Source organism: Acartia tonsa, chromosome 10 (assembly GCF_053477335.1).
Source record: "Acartia tonsa isolate MP-2025a chromosome 10, ASM5347733v1, whole genome shotgun sequence".
NCBI classification, from domain to species: Eukaryota; Metazoa; Arthropoda; class Copepoda; order Calanoida; family Acartiidae; genus Acartia; species Acartia tonsa.
This window is the reverse complement of record NC_137269.1, coordinates 1,927,604-1,933,514: the sequence shown is the minus strand read 5'-3', so window position 1 is coordinate 1,933,514 and position 5,911 is coordinate 1,927,604. Positions and strand designations below refer to the sequence as shown.

At 32.2% G+C, this 5,911-nt stretch overlaps 1 long non-coding RNA gene across 1 annotated transcript; it reads left to right on the top strand.

Moving 5' to 3' along the window:
• The first annotated feature begins 2,317 nt into the window (after nucleotides 1-2,317).
• On the top strand, nucleotides 2,318-4,371 carry LOC145329690 (uncharacterized). Its single transcript, XR_013883053.1, has 3 exons — nucleotides 2,318-2,520; nucleotides 3,091-3,136; nucleotides 4,204-4,371. It is a non-coding gene; the product is annotated as an uncharacterized LOC145329690 (long non-coding RNA).
• The last annotated feature ends 1,540 nt before the right edge of the window (nucleotides 4,372-5,911 follow it).

The window sequence follows — 5,911 nt, the reverse complement described above, 5'->3', positions numbered from 1 at the left end:
TTGGTCCTCTGGTGGTTTTAAGCTATTTTCTTGGGGAGTGGGACACCCCCAACACCCCAAAAAATGAAATCCCCCCTCCCCCCCAAAAAATGTTTTTATTCGGTTACTTCAAAATAATTGGCAGCACCAGAATTTTTTTTTAAATTACCTCTTGTGGCTAGAGGCTAGGGGCGAAACCGCTAGTGTTATTATATTACAGTACATATTTTAGTGTTATACCACAGTTTTAAAAAATTAGAAAACCAACAAAGTGGGGAAGAGAAAATGAGCCACTTAACAACTTTCAGGGAAAGCTCATTCGAAAATGCATAAGATTAAGATTTAAAAACAAAATTTAATAATTAAATTTAAATTGGCTTATCCTTATGATAAAGTATCTGGATGTTTGTTTGTCTATCTGAACAGGTCGGGTTCTCCTTAACTGAGTTCTCATAGGTCCCGGGAAGGTTTATAACTATTTCCAAGAGAAATCAGCCCTTGAAAAAAAATTCCCCCTCCAAAATTTTTATTTTTCTAAACTAAAATTAAAAATGGGAAGGGCAACCCTAACTCCCCCCCCCCCCCAAAAAAAATAAATATTTCTTTCAACTTTTTCTTTTTAAATCTAAAATAATAGATTGGGTTACCAAAATCGACTCTCCCCTCCTCAAGTACCCCTAGAGGCCTCTAGGGGCGTAGCCGCTAGTTATATATACATATATAAACATAAGTTTTTAACAAGTATATGAGAATAACATTTCTAAATTGAATGAATTGATGAAGTTTTATTTAATTATAATTTTTATTTGACAGAACAGGGGAACACCAATTAAGGTACATAGGCATAACATTAGACCATGGCATATTAATTAGTCCATTTTAGAGATCTAGCTCATAGGAGTCTTGAAACCAGATTTATTTATATGTGCAAAAAATAAAAATTTATTCCAGATTTTATCAAAAAAGTAAAAAAAATATTTTTATATATATAGTCTCAAAAACATTGTAATTTTTGTTTCTTAAACTTTATTGTCTGCTAGTGTTTGATTTTTTTTCAGTAAGCCATGCGGCATTATGCGCTTAAACCCAAAAAAGCCTAAAAAACACCAAAATACGAAAAGTTGCGCTGGTGCCAGCAAAATGACAATTTATTTCTTAATTTTATACATCTGAATCTTCTATGATCCTGTTTAAAAAACATTTACAATTATATAGAATAATAAATTTAAAAAGTTAAAAAAAACGGGAATAGTTCCTTTCGTGGCAACGTCCCTTAAGGGGCGATTTGTCGTATTCTTAAAATTAATCTTTCTTTTTATAATAATTGTAATAAAACAAAAATTATTATAAATTATGTAAAGCGTTAATAATGTTGAATTTATCTTCATAAAATAATAGATCAAGAATAATAATAAAAATAGCGAAGACTAGAAAAAAAAATTTTTGCTCTTAGTTCTGTAGAAATTTCAAAACGCTATCTCTAATACCAGCCATGAATATCTCCCTTTCAGAGTTACAGAAGGACGGACAGAGAGAGTAATCATAGAGTAGAAGTGCTTATAAGTTTGATAGTATTTTAGTGAACTAGCGGCTTTGCCCCTAGCCTCTAGGGGCTTTGCCCCAAGAGGTTTGATCAACCTAATTTTTCGTATTTCAGATTTATAAGAAAATTTATAAGAAAATTTTTTGGGGGGATGGGGGGGGGGGGTTAGTCGACCCCAATATTTCAATTTTAGTTTTAAAAAGAATTTTTTTTTATAAACCTTCCCGGGACATATGAGAAGGTACCCTGTAATGAAGAACCCGATCGGTTCAGCGAGTAGGGAGATCTTTCGCTACAGACAAAAAAACTTACTACTTTATGTAATAGGATATAATTTCTTTCATAGCATTATTGATTGGCGTCAGACATTGTAAGTTATAAAGTAACATTGCTACCAGAAAAAAAAACAATAAACTTACAGCATACAATTTTATGGGCCAACTGAGATGTTTTTTTTGCGTAAAAAGAAAAAGTATTGCCTTCAAATTGTGTACAAGAATAAATATCAAATTAACTTTTAAAGTTTATGTCTTTTTAAAATAATCAAATTGCATTATATTAACACTTCAAATACAGAATAATTATTTACAACATAGATTGAGTTTTTAAATAGACAGAACGTTCATGATTTTTGACAGATACGTTCATAGATTATTCTTTCGAACGCTTGGATAAGTTATAACCATTTGAACTGAAGAGTGGGGCCCTGTTGGATTATCAAATTTATGGTCCAATTTAGGTTGAGCGGAAATTGCTTAATTTACAAATATATATATTTTTTAATGTTTCAGTTACAATGAGATTTTTAAACAGTTAAAATGTAAAAAATTTAGTTTATGAAAATGCCTTCATCTGGGTGAAAACTGTGATTAAAGTTATTTAGTGTTTTACAAAGTTACAAAGTGGTGATGTATTATTAATATCATTTTGTGCCAAACAAAAATAAATGATCAAGTTTAAAAGTGACCAAGCTCCTAGTGATCTATAGTGAAAGAAAGGTAGTGGGTCGATGGTTCCACTTTTTAAAATGTACAGTATAATACTTTTATCAATTTAATGCATTTAATGTAGTTTTTGGCTTTCAAATTAAAAAAAAACTTTTTCATTATAATAATTTTCTATTTTACTAATTAAAAAAAAAGAATGTGTCCTAACTTTTGTGATTTCGTGACGACCTTCAAAGTTCAAAGTTTTGATTCACCGGGGTTCAACAAAATAGATTTTTTCAATAATTACTCAACAGAATTAAAAAAGGTGTCAAATTAAGGATCTTACTATTTTTGTTCATAATGGCAATTTTTGTCTTTTTTGTTGCGTTTTAGTACCTTAAAACTAACTTAGTTTTTTTAAAAAAGCTTAAATTAAATTAAAAATTAGAGGTTTACAAAAAAAAACGATTGCTTTTCTAGATTATATGGATCATTTTACATCTACTACTTACTAAAAGCACCGACTAGCCATTTTTTTTAAATCACAAAAGTTAGGACACGTTCTTTAGTTCACCCTCACATAGTTCATCATATTATACAGTACAAAAGTGTAACCAATAACCCTTTACCATGAAATAGTGCTAAAATGCCCGCCTTTGTCAAGTTTAATGAAATTCTTTCTAAGGTCCTCATACAATGTAACAAATTAGAATATTTTCAACAATCTTAATCCGACAACGAAATGATTTTGTAGTAAATTTTACAAAACAATGTCTCCTCTGTAGGTGTTCGTGTCTGTAATAACCATTTTTTTAGTGCAGATAATTTTCTTTTATCAAACTTTAATTAACTTTCTCATTATTTTATCCTTTTTCATTTCTTTCACTGCAACTTATAAAAAGAAAAAGACTAAAAACTCATAAATGACATGATTTTCTTACCATTGGATGTAATCATCCTTGTTTTATTTTTACCTAGTGGTTGGGTCTCTAGCAATCAAGGGGCTTTAAATCGAAGGGGTAGGGACGGACAAAAAATAGCCTAAAACCATATTCATACAAATGGGGACGATAATGGAGCTTGAGAACTCAATTGGTTCTTCAGTTTTCGAAATCTTAAGCTACAGAAATAACACTTTATCTTATTAGATCTCATGATCTTCACCCGATTCCATAATGGGTTGGTCTAATCTTCAGTTTGAGGTTCAATAATCTATAAAAAAAAACGATGTCCGGGTGAAGTTTAATATCTCCTCAACCACTAAACATATTTGGCACTGAATGTCAAATACTATCCATACTCGTTATAATAACATAACATGGTTTTAGACTTGTTTTCTTGGTTGTTGAAACAACCCTCTTTCGAAAAAAAATGCAACCTAATAATTTATATTTTAGATTTAAAAAGAAATCTTTTGGGGGAGAGGATTTTTTTTGAGGGGGTGTTTGTCGCCCCCTTTTCTTAATTTTAAGAAGAATTGTTTTTTTTTTTTTTGGGGGGGGTACTTTTTATCTTTTGGGGGGGTTGGGGTGCCTACTTCCTAAGAAAATAGCTTAAAACCATCCCAGGCCCAGTGGGTATATTCCCTGAAGAGTAGAGCCCAATCGAACCTGTGGTTACTGAGATTTTAAGCTTCAGACAGACTGACAGACAGACAGACAGACATCGTACTACTTTGTATTATACAAGTACAGTTCGCTATTGCTTTATTTTTATTGTAAATATTGTGTGAGCACCTCATACCAAACACAGAATCAGAATACAGATGAGGGGGGCGGACCAATGAATGGGGACGGGGCAAATGGGGGCGGCAGGGGGGAGGAGGCGTGCACAGGATCAAGAGAGAGGATCACAGAGGAAAATATCCAATGACTTTTTAATATTCTTTTAAATCATATTGGTTTCTTTTCATTTAGTTTTTTTTTTTATGCAAACATATGTAGGATCAAATTTGGCTATTATAATAGTTATTTTTCGCATTGTTTTACAGATGGTAAATTAAAATTTATACCATTCGGAATAACAAAATTGGTATAAACATAGACGTCCAAGGGGGGGGGGGGTAAAGTGGCGATTACCCCCCCCCCCCCATTTAAAAATTACTCCTGCCAACAGATTTCAGGGGGAGGGGTAATTACCCCCCCTCCCCAAGAAATTTTACCCCCGGGGTAGAATTTTTTTTTTTTTGGGGGGGGTAAAAAAAAATTGCGGCGCGCTTCGCGCGCCATTTTACCCACAAAAGCGAATTACCCCTCCTTTAAAAAATTTTACCCCCCCCCAAAAAAAAGCTTGGACGTCTATGTGTATAAATATTATGATTTTCATTTTATTTTTCTCTAATTTAATAATATACAATATTTTTCCGTATGGCTCAAAACAGGTTCTAATCCAGCAGATAAAAACCGGTTTCGAAGCTATACTGGACAAATTATTAAATAGTATTCCAAAAATCAGATGAAAAGGATAATTTTAACATTCAAAGATTTGTTGTCAAAATAGTAAAAAATCAACTTGTTTTAAATGGACGTATGGACTTTCTGGTATCGATTATAGAGTTGCTGCGCTTTCTAAGTCGTACATAACTGTTATAGGAATCAGCATGCCAAGTTTGAAATCGATAGGACAATTCTAACCTGTTTAAATTAATGAAAAGAGGTAACTGTCAGTATCGGACCTACGGACGGGCGGACCGACCCTAATTATAGAAAAGCTTCGCTTTTAATAAAAACTGTCCAACATTAGTTTTTTTTATCAGGGATCTTAGGGATGGGAAACTGGGTATTAAGCTAATATACCATCATTACGATGTGCTAAAAATGGATTGCCTAGTTCTTCATTAATTTCCTAAGTTGTACAGCAGATAACACAATTATTACACTATTATTTGACTCCAGTCAAAGAAAAAAGCGATATAATGTATAAACGATTTATGCATTATACATTCAAAATTTTATTTTTTGGAAGTTTGAAGCTTTTTTAGCTAGTAGTCAGGGATAAGGGATAGGAAACCTGGCCATAAATTAGGTCTCAGCCTGGTTTTGAAAGGGATCATGCAACTTTTACCATTTGCCTTACTGGCAGACGGCTCATATTGGCTACCGCTCTAAACCAATAGTGTTCTGTGATTTGGGCTTGTTTTGTATCAACCAAACACCAATTAGCGGAAATTTTAGAAGCAGACAATTCTAGAAAAAATAATGATTTGTCTGCTACGAAAAAAATAAATATAAATGGTGTTAGATCACATTAGTTTAATTATTAAATCTGCTTAGAGTTAAACATTAAAAAAGGGCCATATAGAAAAAACAAAAATAGCGGGATTATTTTTTTGGAAAGAAGGTAGCTACGAATTTTCATTTGGTAGTTTATAAATTAGATGTTGTATTTTGAATTTTAAAAATTTAATACGGAATTGATACAACACCTTAACCCTAATTTTTGTACAATACAACACAGTACA